At 36.6% G+C, this 19,529-nt stretch overlaps 1 protein-coding gene across 2 annotated transcripts in view; it reads right to left on the bottom strand.

Annotated features, from left to right (window-relative positions):
• LRP11 (LDL receptor related protein 11) overlaps positions 1-19,529 on the bottom strand; it is a 95,616-nt gene that overhangs the window by 48,086 nt on the left and 28,001 nt on the right. The gene's annotated exons all lie outside the window — the stretch shown is intronic.

Here is a 19,529-nt window from a genome sequence, read left to right as displayed (position 1 = left end):
TCCAATGTTTACATGAATTTTCATTTCTTTACAGATTGCTGTGTTCCATGGCAGTGTGACATGGAACAGTTTCCAAAATAATACAAATATTATGAAAAAAAATCTTTGGACCAAAATCTATTTGCTCCCTCCATACACTCTTCTCATACAGTCCTAGCAACAGAAACATTGGGTCAAAATGTGTTATTATTTATGTAATATTTGCTAGATCACTTTGCTAAGATGGTACACACCTTTGCCACCATTGAGTTTTGTTGGTTTTATCTTTGCCAGTTTTGCAAATTAAGTAATTAATTCAATGGGCATGATAAATCAAGGTTGTTTTAATTTACATTTCTTTCATCTTTAGTGAAGTTTTTTTAAGTGATAATTATCGATTTACTTTTTCTATATTATAAATTATCCCCATGACTTGGGTGTTGTCTTTTAACAGTTCCTTACATATTTTAGGTGTTATTTATTAGCCAATATTTTTTTCACATAACATATATTTTTTAGTCAATCTGCATTTTTCTCTTTTGTTTTATTGCCGTAGGTAACATTTTTAGAACTATGTTAAATAATAATAGGGAGAGATATATACTTGCTAATGTAGTGAGAAAACTTCTAGAGTTCATCTTTTGCAAATAATATTAACTTCTGATTTTAAATGTGTTTTTGATAATGTTAAAGAAGAGATCTTTCACGCTTATGCTTTTAAGGGTTTAAATATTTTTGAAAATGATATTTTTTAATATTGCCTGGATTTTCCTTCCCTATACTGTCTCTTTCCGGCTCCTATGAGGCAACATCTTATAACAATTTTTTAAAGAAAGAAAAAAGAAGAGGAGGAAGAAAAGAAAACAAACATAGCAAAACCAGCCAATGCATAAAAATATCTGATATTATATGCAATGTTCCATACCAGTGAACCCCTACTTCTGCAAAGGAGTAGAGTGAACGTATCTTCTCACATCTTTTCATGGGGGCTAAACTTGTTCTTTATAATTTCACTACATTCAGTTTCAACTCTTTTACGGTCGCTGGTTCTTCCATTTGCATTGTTGTGGTCATTTATCATTCTCCTGGCTCTATTTACTTCATCTTGTATCAGTTCATCTAAGTCTTTCCAAGCCACTCTGGATTTGCCATTTTTGTTATTTCTTATAGCACAGTAATATTCCATTGCATTCATATGCCAGAATTTCTTTGGCCATTCCCCAAACAATGAAAGTCCACTTTGTTTCTAGTTTTTTACTACCACAAAAGGTGCTGCCATAAATATTTGGTGTATCTGGAAACTTTCTTTTTTATAATTCACTTCCTTAGAAATATACTTAACAGTGTAAATTGTGAGCTAGAGTTTTTTAGGGTTTTTGACAGAAATGAATGCTGTTTTGTCAAAGGCTTTTTTCTACGTCTACTGAAATAATTAAGGGGATTTTTGTTATGTGATTTATTATGCTAATTGTTTTTCTACTATTCAACCATTCTTAATTCCCTACTTTGATTCCAACTTGGTCACAATGAATTGTTTTCTGTATATACAGTAGATTCTTCCTTAAGGATTTTATTTAAAACATCTCTATCATGATTCATTAGCAGTATTGTTTTATAGTCCTCTCCCCCTTGTTCTCTCTAGAGTCTGGGTATCAAGACTATCTCCTTCTTATAAAAGGAGTTTGGTAATATGCCTTCTGTCTCTGTTTTTGAGAATAATTTTTGTCGAATGCATATTAATTATCCTTTAAACCTTTGAAAGAATTCACTAAATCCATTTAACCCAAGATTTTTTTCTTTGATAGTTCATTTATGGTTTACTTAATTTCTTCTTCTTCCGCAAGATTTCTGCTCTTAAATATTTATTAATTTGGGTATTTCAATTTGTAGATACTTATATACTTCTCCTGGGTTCTTTGTTTTGATGGCATATAAGTGGGTATTGTAGTTTTTGATGATTCACTTTATTTCCTTTAATTTTGAATATACTCTATTCATTTTTAACATTGGTAATTTGATTTCCCCCTCCATTTCTTGATTAGTTTAGTTAATGATTTATATATTTCTGTTAGTCTTTTAAAACAAGTTCAGCTTTTAGTTTCGCTGATCAATTTTATATCCACTGATACACTAGAATTCCTCATTATTCTTCACCATTTATATATTTGCACATATATCTATATATATAAAATCTATACTATGTATTCTATAATCTATTTGTATATGTATATATAAAATCTATGATCTTATCTAGTTCTATGAATTTATGACTCAAAATAGCCATTGGTGTTTTGATTGGAATTGCATTAAATACAGGGTATTCCAAAGGTCTTAATGTAGTTTTAAACTTTAATAGCTTAAAATAAATTTTAATAGCTTAAAACTGCACAGAGACTTTTGGAACACTCCGTATTTGAATTATATCGGGAGTATTGTCACCTGTGCTCTATCTATTGGTGTTGTGTGTGGGAGAATGAGTGGTTCTGGGTCTGGTTGGGTAGACTGGTATGTGGATGTGAGATAGAGGGGGATATTCTCTAGGTGGTAATTTTGGGCCTAGCTTGCTGAGGATTTCTTTGTAGGTGGTGACAGGGAGTTTATTTAGGCTGTGTAACTGAAAACATGAAATGGAAACAAATCGGGATGAGTGCAGAAGTAGAGCTAAGGGTAATAAGTGATGATCAGAGTACCAGGGCAGCCACAAGAAAACACACACACACACACACACACACACACACACAATAATTAAGATCTGCTTTGGATTTGGCAAGATGACCCACACAGATTGTAGTGATGTGAAACCAGGTCGAGGCTCTTAATCAGATTACTGTTTCTGTGTTGAATGAACTACAAATAGAAACGGGAAGGCTCCAGTCTATCTTTCCTGTTTTATTTCCTACTATTTCCCTGTATGAACCCTATTTTCCAGTCAAACTGGGCTAGGTGTTGTCCCACACTACATCTGGCATGTTCTTACCTCCAAACCAATCCTCATGATCTTTCTTCTTCCTGGAATGTTTCCCCCCCCTCCCATCTTTGCCCATAGAAGTGTAACATATTATTTATTCAAAGTCTGAGAAAGCCTTTCTTGAATTCTTTCAAATGGATTTAATCTATCCCTCTTTTGAATCCTCCTAGAACTTTTTTCTATGCTTCTCAGGCTTACTTATCATATTCTCTCTTGTATTCTACTTACTTGTGCATTTCTTTTAGTTCCTTCATTCCCACTAACCTATAAAATGACTGAGGGCAGTAACTGTTTTGTACATCTCATTCCTTTCTGGGCTTTGCCCACAGCAAATATCTATTGAACTGAAAGGCGCAATAGCATACACAACTCTAACGTACAAAGGAATGATTAGCAGAAAGCCAAGAACAAAAACATGTTTTCAAAAACACAAAACCTAAGTAGTTAAAAAAAAAGACCTCAAACAAAATAAATAGAAAGATGTTTTCCTTTCTAGAGATGTAGATTATTTGCAAAGATAAAGAACAGTGATGTTATTAAATGCCATTTTAAGATTTCAGATAGTATTAATAATGAAAATGACCATCTACTTTCCTAGGTTTATTTCATTTCAAAAATTATCATGTGATGATGCTTGTAATATATCTGTTTCCAAGTTTCTTGCCTGGAGTCACACAGTCCCACGTGTCAGAGACAGACTGTTGTTGTTTCATCATTTCAGTCGTGTCCAATTCTTCTTGACCCTATTTAGGTTTTTCTTGGTAAAGATATTGGAGTGGTTTGCCATCTCTTTCTCCAGCTCATTTTACAGATGAGGAACTAAGGCAAAGAGGGTTAAGTGACTTGCCCCGGGTCACACAGCTAATAAGTGTCTGAGGCCATATTTGAGCTCAGGAAGATGAGTCTTCCTGACATCAGGCTTGGCACTCTATTCACTGTGTCACCTAGCTGCCATGTGAGAGGCAGGACGTGAACCCAATTCTTCCTGATGCCAAGGCCAGTTCCCGATTGACACACCACACTGCTTCCCTAACCATGCTAAAATCTGGGCAATAGAAATTCTTTATACGCTTTGTCTTTCCATTTTGGGTAGGTAGGCTAATCTCTTGAGTGACCATGAGGGGTAATCAATTACCACAATATGAACCCCGAACAAGAATATCTAGAGAATTTTCCCATTGATAAAGAATCCCTTTTCTCTTTAAACTTTGAACAGGCTATGCTCAGGAGCCCAAAGAACACCTTGATGAATATTTTTCTCTCTTCTATGCTTTGCTTGATGTCTATATTCAGCAGTTTGTTGAAGAGAGTTGTCTCTACTTTTGGGTTCATCATATAAGTTTAACATAGTGATAGAGTAAATTTTATTCAAGGAGACCCTTTAAGGCTGAGATTGTTTCTAGCTTTTTTTTGGTAATGAATAGACAGAAAGATTTAAAATTTCTACACCTCAATCAGCTATGTGACCACATAGATGGCATCTGCTACAGAAAATTGTCTGTAAAAGCCTTTTTCTTAAAGAAAATTTTTTATTATTCTGAACTTGACAAGCACCAACAAACATGAACATTTCCATATACAATAGAAAAAGGATTGTATATGAAACCACAAATTTCTCTTATGTACAGCTTATGTTTAAAATATGGATAAAAAGTTTAACATGTTTCAAAGTTGTCTTGCTTGTCTCACTCTGAACTTCCTTCTCTTCTCATCTTCAATGATTCTTTATTTTCTCCTTCTTAAAATTCCATTTTAATTAATAATTAGTTAATTCTTACCTCCCTCTCTCCTGTTCCCAAGCCTCCTTGTGAAAAAAATATAAGACGAACTTTTTCTTGTTATAAATAATCATGATTAAGCAAAATAAATCACACGTTGTCACATCTGAAACGTTATGTCTCATTCCACGACTAGTCCATTCATTTGTTGTCTGGAGGTGGGTAGCAGGTTACATCACCATCTTCTGGAGCTATGGTTGGTCATCATATTGATTAGCTTTTAAGTCTTTCAAAGCCACGGTTTAATTTTTTAAATTTTACAATGTTGTATATCTTGTATAAATTGTTATGCCTGTTCTGCTCACTTCACTCTGCATCAGTTCATACAAGTCTTCCCAAGTTTCTCTAAAGTTTCCTTAGGCATTTTTATGGTGCAATAATATTCCACCACATTAGTACTACATAATTTGCTTGGTCATTTCCCAGTTGATATGCATCTTCTTATTTTCCAGTTCTTTGCTAGCATGAAAAGTACTGCACTACTAAATATAATAGTACATAGGAATCTTTTTTCTTCATCTTTGATCTCATTCAGGTTAAAGCTGAGTCATGGTACTGCTGGGTCAAAGGATATGCACATTTTACGGACTTTTTGGGCATAGTTCCAAAGTACTTTCCAGAATGGCTGTACCAGTTCAAAGGCTCCACTGAGAGTGTATGTTTTTCAAAAATCACTCTGCATCAGTCATTTATTTTCTTGCCATCTTTGCCAATATGATGAATATGAAGTAGAAATTCAGAATTGTTTTAATTTGCATATCTCTTATTATTTGTGATTTGGACCACTTTTCCATATGACTTGGATTATAGCTTAGATTTCTTTCCCTTCAGAAATGCCAGTTCATATCCTTTTACATGGCTTTTGTTCTTTTATATTTGAATCAATTCATGGTAGACCTTAGAGATTACACCTTTATCAAAGAAACTTCCTGCATCCCCCGATCCCCCCATTTCACTATTTCTCTTCTAATTTTAACTGTAATCGATTATTCTTGGGCAAAAGCTTTTCAATTTTATATAATCAAATCTGTCCATTTTGTCTGTTGGGATCCTCTTTATTCCTTGTTTGGTCAAAAACTCTTTCCCTATCCATAATTATTAAAAGTATCTCTGTCCATTTTCCTCTAATTTGCTTAGGATCAGATCTTTTATATCTATACCATGGATCTATTTGGAGCTTATTGTGATATAATGTGAAATATCTGTTTAAACTTAATTTCTATAGCACTGAAGGAATTTTTGTTGAATAGTGAAGCTCTGTCCTAGTGGTTGGAGTATTTGAGTTTGATGAACATTATAACTAGTAAGTCGGTCAGTAAATAAACATTTATTAATCACCTATTATAAGCCAGGCTCTGGAGATATGAAGAAAGGCAAAAGACAAGTCCTTGCTCTCAATGTCCTCATAGTCTAATGAGGGGGAGACAAAATGCGAATTAACATGTATAAACAAAATATATGAAGGATAAATTGGAAATGATCCTTTGCTTCTGTATGTTTGTACCTAATCTGTTTTACTGATCAACTTTTCTATTTTTCTTAACCAAGTCTGAACATTTAGATGATCTCTGCTTTGTAGAATAGTTTGAGATTTGGTATCCCTAGATTCCTTTTCTTCCATCTCTTTTTTTTCCAATTGATATTCTCTCTTTATTTTTTCCTCAATATTCTTGACCTTTTGTCATTCCAGATAAATTTTGTTATTTTTTTTCTAGCACTATAAAGTAACCTCTTAGCAGTTTGGCTGAATAAATTGTTAGGTAGTATTACAATTTTTTATCATATTGGAATGGTCCAACCATGAGCAATTAATATCTTTACCATGATGCAAATAAAACAACTAGACTACCTGAAACAACACAAATGGAAAAAAGAAACAATTCAGGATATTCTGAAATTCATCCTCAATTGGATAAATAACACAGTAAAAAAATATAAACAAGAATCAATACCAGCACTAAAATAAAAGAACGTGATTTTTTTTTAAAACACAGGAAGAAGTAGAATTAAAAAAGATTGAAATGAAAGGATGAAAAAAATTACAAATGTAGAAATTACAACCAAAATATAAAAAACCAATAGAAGAGACTTACTACAGCAGAAAACAGAATTTCAGACAGCATAGATTAAGTGGAGAAATAAGCTCATAAAGTTACTCAGCTATTGAAACAACAATAAAATATGCAAATTCCAATGGCAGACCTTCAGAACACAGTATATAGAATGCTGAACCTCAAGTCAGAAAGAACTGTGTTAAAATCTCATCTTAGACATGTACTAATGGTATAACCATGGCCAAGGAAACCTTTCTCAGCTTTATGTTAATTACCTGTAAAATATCTACCTACCTCACAGACTTGTTATAAGGATCAAATCAGATTTTTACTTTACTTTTAACGTGATCATTTTCAGCCATTATTAATACCATTATCAATTAATTTGGGCTTACTGTCATCTCAGGAAATTAAGAAAAACAAGAAAATCAAGTACTATATTCCAATTTCAGGAAATTTATTCAAGAAAGTTTTCCAAAATTGTAAAAAGAGTAGCAATATATAGTAGAAAGAATCTGTATAGCTACAGTCTGGAAAAACCCAAAGTTAAACAGTCTGACACTATAGTAGCAAGCCATGACATAGTAGAAAGAGTGTTGGATTTAGGTTGAGAGGAGTTGGGTTCTAATCCTGGCTCTATAATTTACCATCTTGGTGACCTTGAATAAGACACTTAACCTCATTGACCTCCAGTTGCTTCATGTGAAAAATGATGGATCCAAATATAGTCCCACTATGTTCTCTTCCAATTCTACATCTTTGTCCTATAAAATAATTTTATTAGCTATAAGATGAAAGAGAGCAATGATATACGTGTCAGCAAAGATAAAATTAATAAATACTACCCCTCAGAGGAATTAGAATATGATGGGTCCAAAATTAATGAGAATGAGTCCAAAACTTTTTATCTAGCAAAGCTTGATGTGATGCATGAAGGTAAGACATCTGTGAAGCATATGGACTTGGAAAAGTATGTAGAGACAGACAGACATCAAGAAAGATTTTAAGCAACCTTGAAGCCTGTAAGCCCCAAAGATAAATATTTAAAACAATTAACACCTCTCAAGTAGAGATAAATCAGTTACTAATTAATTAAGCTTGAGAATCTTTAGAATATTGTTAAATCATTAAATATTTCAGAAGCTTGTCTCAATTAAAAAAATAAAACTCAATGGAAGGGGGATGGGGTAGAATTTTATTGTTCAGTCATGTTCAGTCACGTCCAACTCTTTGTGACCCCATTTAGGGTTTTCTTGGCAAGAATACTGGAACAGTTAGCCAGTTCCTTCTCCAGTTCATTTTATAGATCAGAAAACTGAAGCAAATAGGGTTAAGTGACTTGCTCAGGGCCATACAGCTAGTAAGTGTCTGAAGCCAGATTTAAACTCAGGAAGGTGAGTCTTCCTGACTCCAGGCCCAGCCCTCTATTCACTGCACCACCTAACTGCCCCTAGGGCAAAATAGTACCAAAGCAAATCCCCTGCCTTTGATGAACAGGGAATCCAGAATTAAAGATATCTGCAAAGTTAGGAGTGTTAAAGACAGGAGCTTTGTTAGCATGATCTAGCTAGATTTGTTAGTAAAACAATAAAAGTAAGACTATATATCTTTCTGGTAAATTGAATAATAATTTAACAAAAAGAATAGCAAAAGAAAAAAAAATTAAACAATCATGAAACTAAATATAAATGGACTCAATTCTTCACTAAAAAGAAAGTCATATTATTGGTTAAAAATTAAGATCCAAGTATATATTGTTTATAGGAAGCATATTTGATCCAGTAAGGTCTTCTCAAATATACACACACACATACATGTGTGTATATATACTTACACATATATATATACACATATATATCATTCGAAGTTACAAGTTAATACTATATACAGTGGAGAAACACCAGAAGTATTTTAACCCCTCTTCCATTAGTTCTTCTTTTACTACCTAGCCTTTGAGATTACCTTCCATCTATACTGTATATATCTTTTATGTTCATAATTGTTGAAATATTTTCTCTCCCATTAGGATGTAAGCCCCAAGCCTTTCTTAGTACTTAAGACAGTGTTTGGAATATAGTAATCAAGAATCGCATACTGTTACTATTTTTATTTGACATAGTCATAGAAATGTTGGCAATCATGGTAGGGCATGACAAAAGAAAAGGATTGCATGTGGCAATTTAACAATTAAAATATTTTCATTTTCAACTGGTATGATTTTATGTCTAGACTACCAAGATACATAAACAAAAACCCAAAGTAACAAATTACTTTAACAAATAGAAAGATATAAGCTAAATCCACATGGAAAAAAATCTGTGTTCCTGTCAACTATCAGCCAGAACCAAGAGAAATTGAAAGAGAAAGACAATTTATAGTAACGACAAAAATGCCTCCAAGAATGGGTCATTAAACTATTAAGAAAAATTGGAGGCATATGAGGAAAAATTCAAAATGGTTTTTGACAGAAATCAAGGAAGAATTCAACAAATGGACAGATAGTGCTTGTTTAAGTAAAGAAAAATAGAGTAAAATGTCAATACTTTCCTATTTAATGTATAGATAATGAAATATCAATTAAAATATCTCTAGTGCGCTTTATAGAACAAAATCCACAACAAAGTTCATATGGAAAACAGTAAGAACTATGAAAAAAAAGGTAAGGGGACCTAATCTATCAGGTTTCAAAATCTATAATTATAAAAAATTTTTTTTAAAGTCCAGAGGGGGAGAAAAGGAAAATAAATTAATGAAACAGAATTAATGGAAAAGATAGTCATTACACACACACACACACACACACACACACACACACACGCGAATGCAAAGATGGTTTGATCTTAGAAAAAAGATTTTTTACTCTATTAGAGTCACCGGGTGGAATCACTATTTTGTTTCATAAAGACTACTAGGAAAACTGAATAACTGCATAGTGAAAAATGGGTTTTGATCCAGTCCTCTCCATGCTGTACTGCACTGTGGACTTTCTTTAGAATTCTTTTCATCCTGGAAGCTCAGTCCAGCCCTGGAATTCACACAGTGGAAGTGCTTTCCACTCTTTGACCTTTCCCTCTGATTAGATAACTTCTCCCAGAGCCTCCATTTAAGGAGAACCTGAGGTCAGCCATGTCTCATTCCTCTCTAGGTTGCAATGCAGTCCACATTTTTGGGATAGAACCCTCAGAATATGTACAGTCATCCCTCAAATTCCTCCCCCCCTCCATTCCCAGCCCAGCTTCATTTTATGTGTAGTCTTCCCCCATTAGAATATAAGCTTCTTGAGAGCAGGGGTAGTCTTTATTTCCACTTGTATTTGTATTCCCAGCACTTAGTATGGTGCCTGGCACTAATTGGCGCTTAATAAATGCTACTTGACTGTTGCACTATTTCATCTGATTTGCACAAGTTGCTATACATATTATTCTCCCTATTTTATAAATGAGGAACACAAGGGCAGCCTTTGACATGTACTGGCTGTGTGACTCAGGATGTCATTAACCTTTCAGTGTCCCAGGTGTTGCAGAACAGATGCCAATATACATTAGCAGAGAGTTTCCTCACTGAATTGCCTATGCCAATGAAATCACAGTTGTAATCATCCAGTCCCTCCTCATCGTTATTTTATACTAAAATCGATGTTTTTTGTATACATTTAAAAGTAGGGTTTTTAAAAACATGTTGCCAAATTCTTGAACATGAAATACTTGCTAAGTATATATGAGGTGATAAATCAGTGACTCCTACTCCTCCTCCATGCCCTTCTCAAATCAAGAGTTTTCTTGAATATAGTTATCCTTACACTAAAATTTAAGTGGATGGAAAGCTTCTATACCATGGTTTGAAAAAGCTACCTGTCATACAGTTCAATGGGCCGGGTGTGTAAGCAGCAACCTGAAAAGCCAGTCATTTTTATCTGAACCAATTCCAGCCTAGATTAAATACACATTAAAGAGAGGACATTTTCTTACCTTGAGGCTGCTTGCTACAACCATATGGGAGCTCTTTATGTAAACTTGCCCCTCAATACAGAGGCTCAATTATATTTAAGTCACTAAAGGTTTTTATCTTGTGGAAAAACAAGGTGTCAGGTGACACTAGATTTAAGGTACATATGAAGAATGGTTTCTTTCTTTCCATGCTTATGTACAGCAAATAAATCAACCAAAGAATGGCAAGTGCAATGATTACTCCAAACTTCAGTTCCTCAGCAGTAAGACTGTTTCTCTCAAGGGGTGTATTATTCCTGTGCGATGAAATAACTTCCTTTCCTGTTAATGGAGTCTGTGAATTGTCAAACTATGTCTAAAGTATTTTCTGCATTGTATAACTGTAAAGTGATCTTTAAGAAAGAGCTTACAGATCTGAGATGGGGGTGGGCGTGGGGGTGGGAAGAGAAGTACTTGGGAACATAGGGAAGTGAAGAGAGCTTGAACCCTGGGAAAGGTGGGACTGCTAATAGAAGGAATGGCCACGGTAACCAGAGTCAGAACTTGGAGGAAGGCGCCAGAAGGGCACCAAATTTTTCAAATTTCGCACAAATTTGAAAGTGGAAGAGAAAGGGAGTCAGTTCTGAGCACAGGGCTGGCTCCAAGCTTTGGGCTTTTATAGGACTTTAAGATGTCACAGCCATTTGGAGTTTAGAGTCATAGAACTTGAAGCTTGAAGGAAACTTAGACAAATTCCCTAGTTGTGAGGTTCTCAATCCTTTTTTGTGTCATGGACCCCTGTGGCAGTCTGCTGAGACCAATGGAACCTGACTCAGAATAATATTTTTAAATGCATAAATAAAATATATAGGATTACAAAGGAAACCAATTATATTGAAATGTAGTTATCAAAACATGAAAAAACCTCAAATCTCATAGACCGTAGGTTAAGAACACCTAAAGTTCTAATAATTAATAATAATAATCATAAGGAGAGCTAACATTTACAGAGTGTTTATTATGTGCTAGGCACTATGCGAAGCTAATTATGATCTCAACAACTCTGGAGGTAGGGACTATTATTATCTTGATTTTACAGGCAAGGAAACTGAGGCAGACTGGTTAAGTGACTTGCCTAGGTCATAGTTATTAAGTGTCTGAGGCTGAATTTGAGCTCAGGTCTTCTTGACTCCAGGCCCAGAATTCTTTCCACTGAACTACCTAGCTGCCCTAGACTAACTTTTTTTATGTTACAAAAGGGAATGGAGGTTAATAAAGGTTAAATGACTTGTCCAAGGTCATAGAACCAACCATTCAAAACCAGGTTTTGAATCCATGTCTTTTGACTCCAAGTTCAGAGCTTAGCCTGGCATAGCTCTGGACTTAGGTTAGGTTAGCATTCTTCACCTAAACACAGAGATTGTCTAAAGCTGAGTCAGAGGTAGGAATAGGGCTCCAAATAAAAGATCAAGAAGGTTAAGGTGAAAAATATGGCTATGCTTTGTAAACGTACTTACATATTCACTACTTTGTTTAGTAATAAAAAGTGACATTTATTTACTTCCCTATATATAAAGCACTTTATATGCATTCTCTGGCTTGAACTTCACAACTTCTTCTTGAAGTAGGTAGGTACTCAAAGATTTGCCAATGCCCTGGACAGATAAGGGGAGATTTAGATTGCCTTAGGTGTGGGTGGGTATCTGGGGTGGGTTGGTGGCAATGGGAGAAAAGAGAAGGAAGAAACCCTGTAGGGAAGGTGTCTTTCTTCCCTCCTCACCCTTTCACAAGCTCCTCTTAATTTTCCAGAGTATATTTCATTGGAGCTTGATAAGTATAACTGTTAAGTGTTATAGCAGGTATATCTTCCCTTCATCTGGAGTCTTTTGGCCCCAACTCATATCCTTATTGTGTCTTACTGCCTCCATTAAGAGGCATGATTGGAAGCCTCAGCATGGTATAGAGGTGGCCCTGGGTTCTCAAAGTCTATGCCAGTTAGTACAAGCCCTGGCAGGTTATACCAACCCGGAAGAACTTTAAGCACAGCTTCAGTTACAAACTGTACCTGCTCTGGCTAGGAACAGCTAGGCTGGTTGCCAGAAAGTTGGCCATGAGACGATGACCTCCTATAAAACAAATAAAAATACAAAATGTACTTCTGTTCTGCACTTCTGCAGTGATAGTAGCAGAGTGGTAGAAAAGTAGGCAGACAGAGGGTGCTGGGGAGGATATTTTTAGATTGTTCCTATTTATTCATCTAACTGCTGGTACACTAAATGTGAAATCTCTGTCCAATTACCGATGGCATGCTATCAGGAATTCTTTACCTAGGGTCTGTGAACTTAAATATTTTTTGATAATGCTATTTAAATGAGTTTCCTTTGTAATCTTATATATTTTATATTATACATTTTAAAATATTCCGAGAATAGTTGCATAGGCTTCACTAGTCTGCCAAAGGGGTCCATGACACAAAAAAGGCTAAGAACCCCAGTGTGTGGCATTCCCACTATAAATGAAACTAGAAGACGAAAAGAAGTTATAGTTAAGTAGAAGGACCACTTTCTCAAGGAGAGGTGAATAAAGGAGTTGATGGAGATGTTTTTACCTTTTGCCCAAGAGTATCAAATCCCATCATTTCATGGGACACTTAGTTATCTCTCCTTCCACTGGTCCAAATGAGAATAAGAAAAAAGACCACTGTGCATAACTGCAGTTCAGATGCCAACATCTGTAGCATTGGATGAAGAAGTAGGGAAAGTCTGAAAGACTTGGGAAATTCTCAAAACTAAGTAATACTTTGATGTGATGTAATTTCGTTGTGAAGGAAGGCTTAGAAGATAACAAAACAAATAAATCAAACAAGAAGCTGACCCTTTGTAGACCATTCCTCTGATATGAATAATGAATAATGTTCTTTAAGATGAGAAATGGAAAGCAACAAACATGGTAAAGCCCAAAGAACATCACAGAAAATGAGATTGTCTTAATCTTTACAAAGAAGAAATGACTTGTTATTGATAGAGGAGTCATTTCTGAATCAGCTGCTGTATGCCCTCAGATCTCACTGAATCAGAACAGGGGTAAAATCAACACCAGACTAGAAGAAAGGATAAAACTAAGGACAAGACATTTTCTGCATGTAGTTCCCCATTTAACCTATGTAAACAAACTCAACTCTTGCCTTCACAAAACTCCTACTCTGAGGCCTCAATGTGGGTGAAAGGTAAGGAAAGAGAAGCCATGAGCGTGAAGGGTGTCTCTGTCTCTCTTTGTATCTCTCTGTCTCTGTCTCTGTGTCTCAAATTTGGTTGTGAAAGGGAGGAGAGAGAAAGAGCACAATTTGAGGGGCTAGCAAGGTCAAATGAAGGTTTTCTAAAGAACGAGGTGATCTGGGCATGTTTGTAGTCTGAGGGGAGGAGGCCAGTGGATAGGGAGAGATTGAGGATGAGAGAGACACAGAGAGAATGATTGTAGCCAGGAAGGGCAAACTCCCAGAAGAAACAGTAAGGGATGGAAGTAAGGTGTAACTTGAAGGGTTGGCTTTGGCAAGGAGGGCTGCTTCTTTCTCAAAAGCTGAAGTGAAGGAGAAGAGAACAGGGAATTATGCTGACGGAATTTGAGGTATAAAATTGGGGAGAAGAGAGAAATCATGATATATGACCTAAATTTTCTTGGTTAAATATGAAGTAAAGTCTGAAAAGGAGAAGGGAGGAATGATAGTGGGTCCTATTACCAGCCAAATAAAGCTGATTCCTTTGCCTGGCACCTTGTGGTCTTCTACATCCGTCTTATCTCATGTTCTCCTTTCCTCATACTTTATATGCTCCAGTTAGATTGGAAAACCTTTGGTTCCTTGAACATTCATGGTGCCCTCTTGTCTCTATGCCTTTGTTCAGGGTGTTCCTTATTTCTAAAACGCCCTCTCTTCCCACCTTCATCTGTTGAACTTCTGTTGATCCTTTACAGTCAATTTCAAATGTTATCTCCTCCAGGAAGTCTTTTGTGTTGCTTCCAGGTGGGTAACGACCTTCCCCTTCAGGCTTTACTTAACACTTTGCTTTGTAATTTGAATGTGCGTATCATGTAATAATGGGCACTACCACTGGTGTCAGTGTCTTATGCCCTCTTCTAAACTATCACTTCTTAACTAAGTTTTGCACCCAACAAGTGCCTAGCTCAGAGCTTCACATGTCACACCCGATTAATATCTGTCGTACCCTATGTGATCCTGCCTTTCCTTTCCTATAGCACAAGTTCAGCAAACAAGTATTCATTTATTGGAGAACTACTATATTCAAGGCACTATATTGGGGATGCAAAGATATGTGAGAAATAGAGCTTATCTTCAAAAAGCATACAGCTTTCTAGGGAAGATAGGATGCACATGATAATAAAATAATATTTAGAATAGAATAAAAGCCCAAGGAGAAGTACAAAGTCTTATGAAAAAATCTGGGAAGGTAGAAATTCCTTTTGACTGGAAAAGTAAAGGGAAGCTTCACAGAAGAGGTTTCATTTGATTTGGGTCTTGAAGAATGAGTTGGTTTTGATTAGGTAAAGATGGGAGGTGGGGAAGAATGTAGAGAATGAGAAAGGGAGGAAAGGAATGACATTTATAGGATATGGTGTGAAAGGCAAGGATCAGAGAATAGAAATAGTCCCATTTAGCAAGAACATAAGAATATAAAAAATGGTGTAGTATGGAATGGCAGGTTCAATTCTCTTCCAAAACATAGATTTCACAGATTTCACATTAGTGGGGAGAGGTTCCATTTTGGTGGTTGTTTCCTAAGGGACTATGAGTAGTTGAAGACAAGAATGGTATCTGGTGTCATATCTCTAGCCATGTTCATGCCTTATAGCATAAAAGGAAATATCTAAATCTTCTTGGTTTTTTCTAGGAGAATCTTTTGAGGAATTGGATTATTTACCCACTGAAGCCCATATAACTCTGTGATATTCAATCTTGTACATGAGACAACTGAGGGATGGGAGTACACTGAAACTATACGAATGACATTTGGAGCCTCTGGAGTCTAATTGCTTAGAGACTAGATCCTGAGGTGTGGCACACAGGGGGTGGCCATTTAATTGCTACCAGAATCATTAGTTAGAAAGTCCCCCAATATAGGTTTGGCTGGGATAAGTACAGTTGACTGGACCAGGTCTAATTTATTCCCTACATAACTAGCCAATTGGCATTTGCTGGGGATCAGTAAAGTTGGCATAGAAGGCTGTCTAGGACTGCATGGATAGGTGCCATCTTTTGGCATGGGGGGGGCTGGACTCTAACAGAAGTGGCCAGGATTCATACAAGATTTATAATGATTCAAGAGACAAGGTGCCCACTAACTCCAACATTGAAAAGCAGGTAAAAAATGAGGTTTTCATTCCTATAATTTTGAATCTAGTGCTCCTTGAAGAATGCCTTTCCTGAAGAATCTCTGATGGAAGAGAGGGGAAAGAGGGTGACAAATCTGGGAAAGAGGTGCCCTTTTATCCCCAGTGATATTCACATGTCCCTAACCTGCTTTAGTAAAAGCCTTCTTAAATCCTCTACATTATGGGAAACAATGCTTGATGTCACTATAGTATCCCATCAGACTTTACCAGAGTCACAAAGGGAGTGCCAAGAGCCTTTCGATTATCAAAGAAACTCTTCACCCAGAATCAGAGGGGATTGATAAAGCCCTATTTTTAAAACTTGATATTTAATAATAGTTTGAATAGGGGGTGGAGCCAAGATGGCAGCTGGAAAGCAGGGACTTGCATAAGCTCACCCCCAGGTCCCTCTAAACACCTGTAAAAAATGGCTCTGAACAAATTCTAGAGCTGCAGAACCCACAAAATAGCAGAGGGAAGCAGGACTCCAGCCCAGGAAAGCCTGGATGGTTGCTGGGAAGGGTCTATCGCATGGATCTGGCAGCAGATCAGAGCAGAGCCCAGCATGGGCCATACCAGGACCAACCAGAACAGGAGCTGGGCAGAACAGGCTGTAGGGCCCTGAATCAGTGAGCTGTGGCAGTTACCAGGCTTCTCAACCCACAAATGTCAAAGACTACAGAGCAGGTTAGTGGAAAAACTGCTGGATCAGAGTGAAAGAAGTACGTGGTTGGTCCTAGCCCTGGGGTGGCAGAGGTGGTGCAGATCTGGGGCTGCTTCCAGAGCTCCAGCTGTGGTTGCTTCCAGCCCCAGGCCCACCTAGTGGGAGGAATTAAGTGGCGGATCAGAGCAGGAGCACAGAGCCTGCTTGGATCTGGGTTGCAGTCCTGGTTGGCGGTTCTTGGGGGAGGAGGAGCGCTGGTGTGGCACAGCTTGCTGTGTAGAAGTAGCTCTGAAAACAGCAGCACAGCCCCTCAAGCTGGGGACAAAGTACTCTCTACTCTACAAGCAGTCACACCTTTACAAAAAGCTCAAGGGTCAAGTAGTTGGCTGGCAATATGAACAGGCAGTGAAAACGGACTCAGATTCAGACTCAGACTTTGGAATCTTTTTTCGATGACGAAGAAGATTAAAACATACAGCAGAAGAAGTCAACAAAGTCAAAGAGCCTACATCAAAAGCCTCCAAGAAAAATATGAATTGGTCTCAGGCCCTGGAAGAGCTCAAAAAGGATTTGGAAAAGCAAGTAAAAGAAGTAGAGGAAAAATTGGGAAGAGAAATGGGAGGGATGCAAGAAAATCATGAAAAACAAGTCAATGACTTGCTAAAGGAGACTCAAAAAACACTGAAGAAAATAACACCTTAAAAAATAGACTCACTCAAATGGCAAAAGAGCTCTAAAAAGCCAATGAGGAGAAGAATGCCTTGAAAGGCAGAATGAGCCAAATGAAAAAGGAGGTCCAAAAGACCACTGAAGAAAATGCTACCTTAAAAATTAGATTGGAGCAAGTGGAAGTTAGTGACTTTATAAGAAATCAAGATATTATAAAATAGAACCAAAGAAATGAAAAAATGGAAGACAATGTGAAATATCTCATTGGAAAAACCACTGACCTGGAAAATAGATCCAGGAGAGATAATTTAAAAATTATTGGACTACGTGAAAAAAAAAGAGCCTAGACACCATCTTTCAAGAAATTATCAAGGAAAATTGCCCTGATACTCTAGAGCCAGAGGGTAAAATAGAAATTGAAAGAATCCACCGATAGCCTCCTGAAAAAGATCCCAAAAAGAAAACTTCTAGGAATACTGTCACCAAATTCCAGAGCTCCCAGGTCAAGAAGAAAGTACTACAAGCAGTCAGAAAGAAACAATTTGAGTATTGTAGAAACACAAACAGGATAACACAAGATCTAGCAGCTTCTACATTAAGGGATCGAAGGGCTTGGAATATGATATTTCAGAGGTCAATGGAGCTAAGATTAAAACCAAGAATCACCTACCCAGCAAAACTGAATATAACACTTCAAGGCAAAATATGGATTTTCAATAAAATAGAGGACTTTCAAGCTTTCTCAGTGAAAAGACCAGAGCTGAATAGAAAATTTGACTTTCAAACACAAGAATCAAGAGAAGCATAAAAAGATAAACAAGAAAGATAAATCATAAGGGACTTACTAAAGTTGAACTGTTTTGTTTACATTCCTACATGGAAAGATTATGTGTATAATTCATGAGACCTTTCTCACTATTAGGGTAGTTGAAGGGAATATATACAGATGGACAGAGGGCACAGGGTGAGTTGAATATGAAGGGATGATATCTAAAAAAATAAAGTCAAGTTAAGGGATGAGAGAAGAATATATTGAGAGAGGGAGAAAGGGAGAAATAGAATGGGGTAAATTATCTCACATAAAAGTGTCAAGAAAAAGTAGTTCATTGGAAGGGAAGAGGGGGCAGGTGAGGGGGAATGAGTGAATCTTGCTCTCATTGGATTTGACCTGAGGAGGGAATAACATACACACTCAATTGGGTATCTTACCCCACATAAAAGTAGGGGGAAGGGGATAAGAAAGAGGGGATGATAGAAGGGAGGGCAGATAGGGGGAAGAAGTAATCAAAAGCAAACACTTTTGAAAAGGGACAGGGTCAAGGGAGAAAACTGAATAAAGGGGGACAGGATAGGAAGGAGCAAAATATAGTATTTCACAACATGACTATGAGAGTGTTTTGCATAATGATACATGTGTGGCCTATGTTGAATTGCTTGCCTTCTTAGGGAGAGTGGGTGGGGAGGGAAGAGGGGAGAGAATTTGGAACTCAAAGTTTTAAAAGCGGTGCTCAGAAAAAAGTTGTTTTTGCATGCAACTGGGAAATAAGATATACAGGTAATGGGGCATAGAAATCTATCTTCCCTACAAGAAAGTAAGGGGAAAAGGGATGGGGGGGAGGGGAAGTGGGGTGACAGAAGGGAGAGCTGACTGGGGAATGGGGCAATCAGAATATATGCCATCTTGGAGTAGGGGGGAGGGTAGAAATGGGGAGAAAATTTGTAACTCAAAATCTTGTGGAAATCAATGCTAAAAACTAAAAAATATTTTTAAAAATTTTATTTTATTTTTAATTTATGGAATAAAATAAGCATTTCCATAAAAATAATACTCCAAATAATTAAATCTTTTCTTCAGATTGTCTGTTAGTTAAAGAGGACTAGATTTGGAGAAATAGAACCCAACTTCAAATTGTGGCTCTGTAGCATGACAAATAAGCAAGTCATTTACTCTCTCTGGACCTCAGTTACCTAATCTGAAAATTAAGGGGATTGGACTAAATGCTTTCCACTCCAGCTTTAAATCTGTGATCCTTACTGGGTTTAGCCCTGGGAAAAGGCTTCTTGTATTCATATCTCTTGCATTTTATTGTACTCATATCTCTTGCA

The sequence above is a fragment of the Trichosurus vulpecula genome, chromosome 7 (assembly GCF_011100635.1).
Source record: "Trichosurus vulpecula isolate mTriVul1 chromosome 7, mTriVul1.pri, whole genome shotgun sequence".
In the NCBI taxonomy this organism is placed as follows: Eukaryota; Metazoa; Chordata; class Mammalia; order Diprotodontia; family Phalangeridae; genus Trichosurus; species Trichosurus vulpecula.
This window is presented reverse-complemented; position numbering and strand designations above follow the sequence as displayed.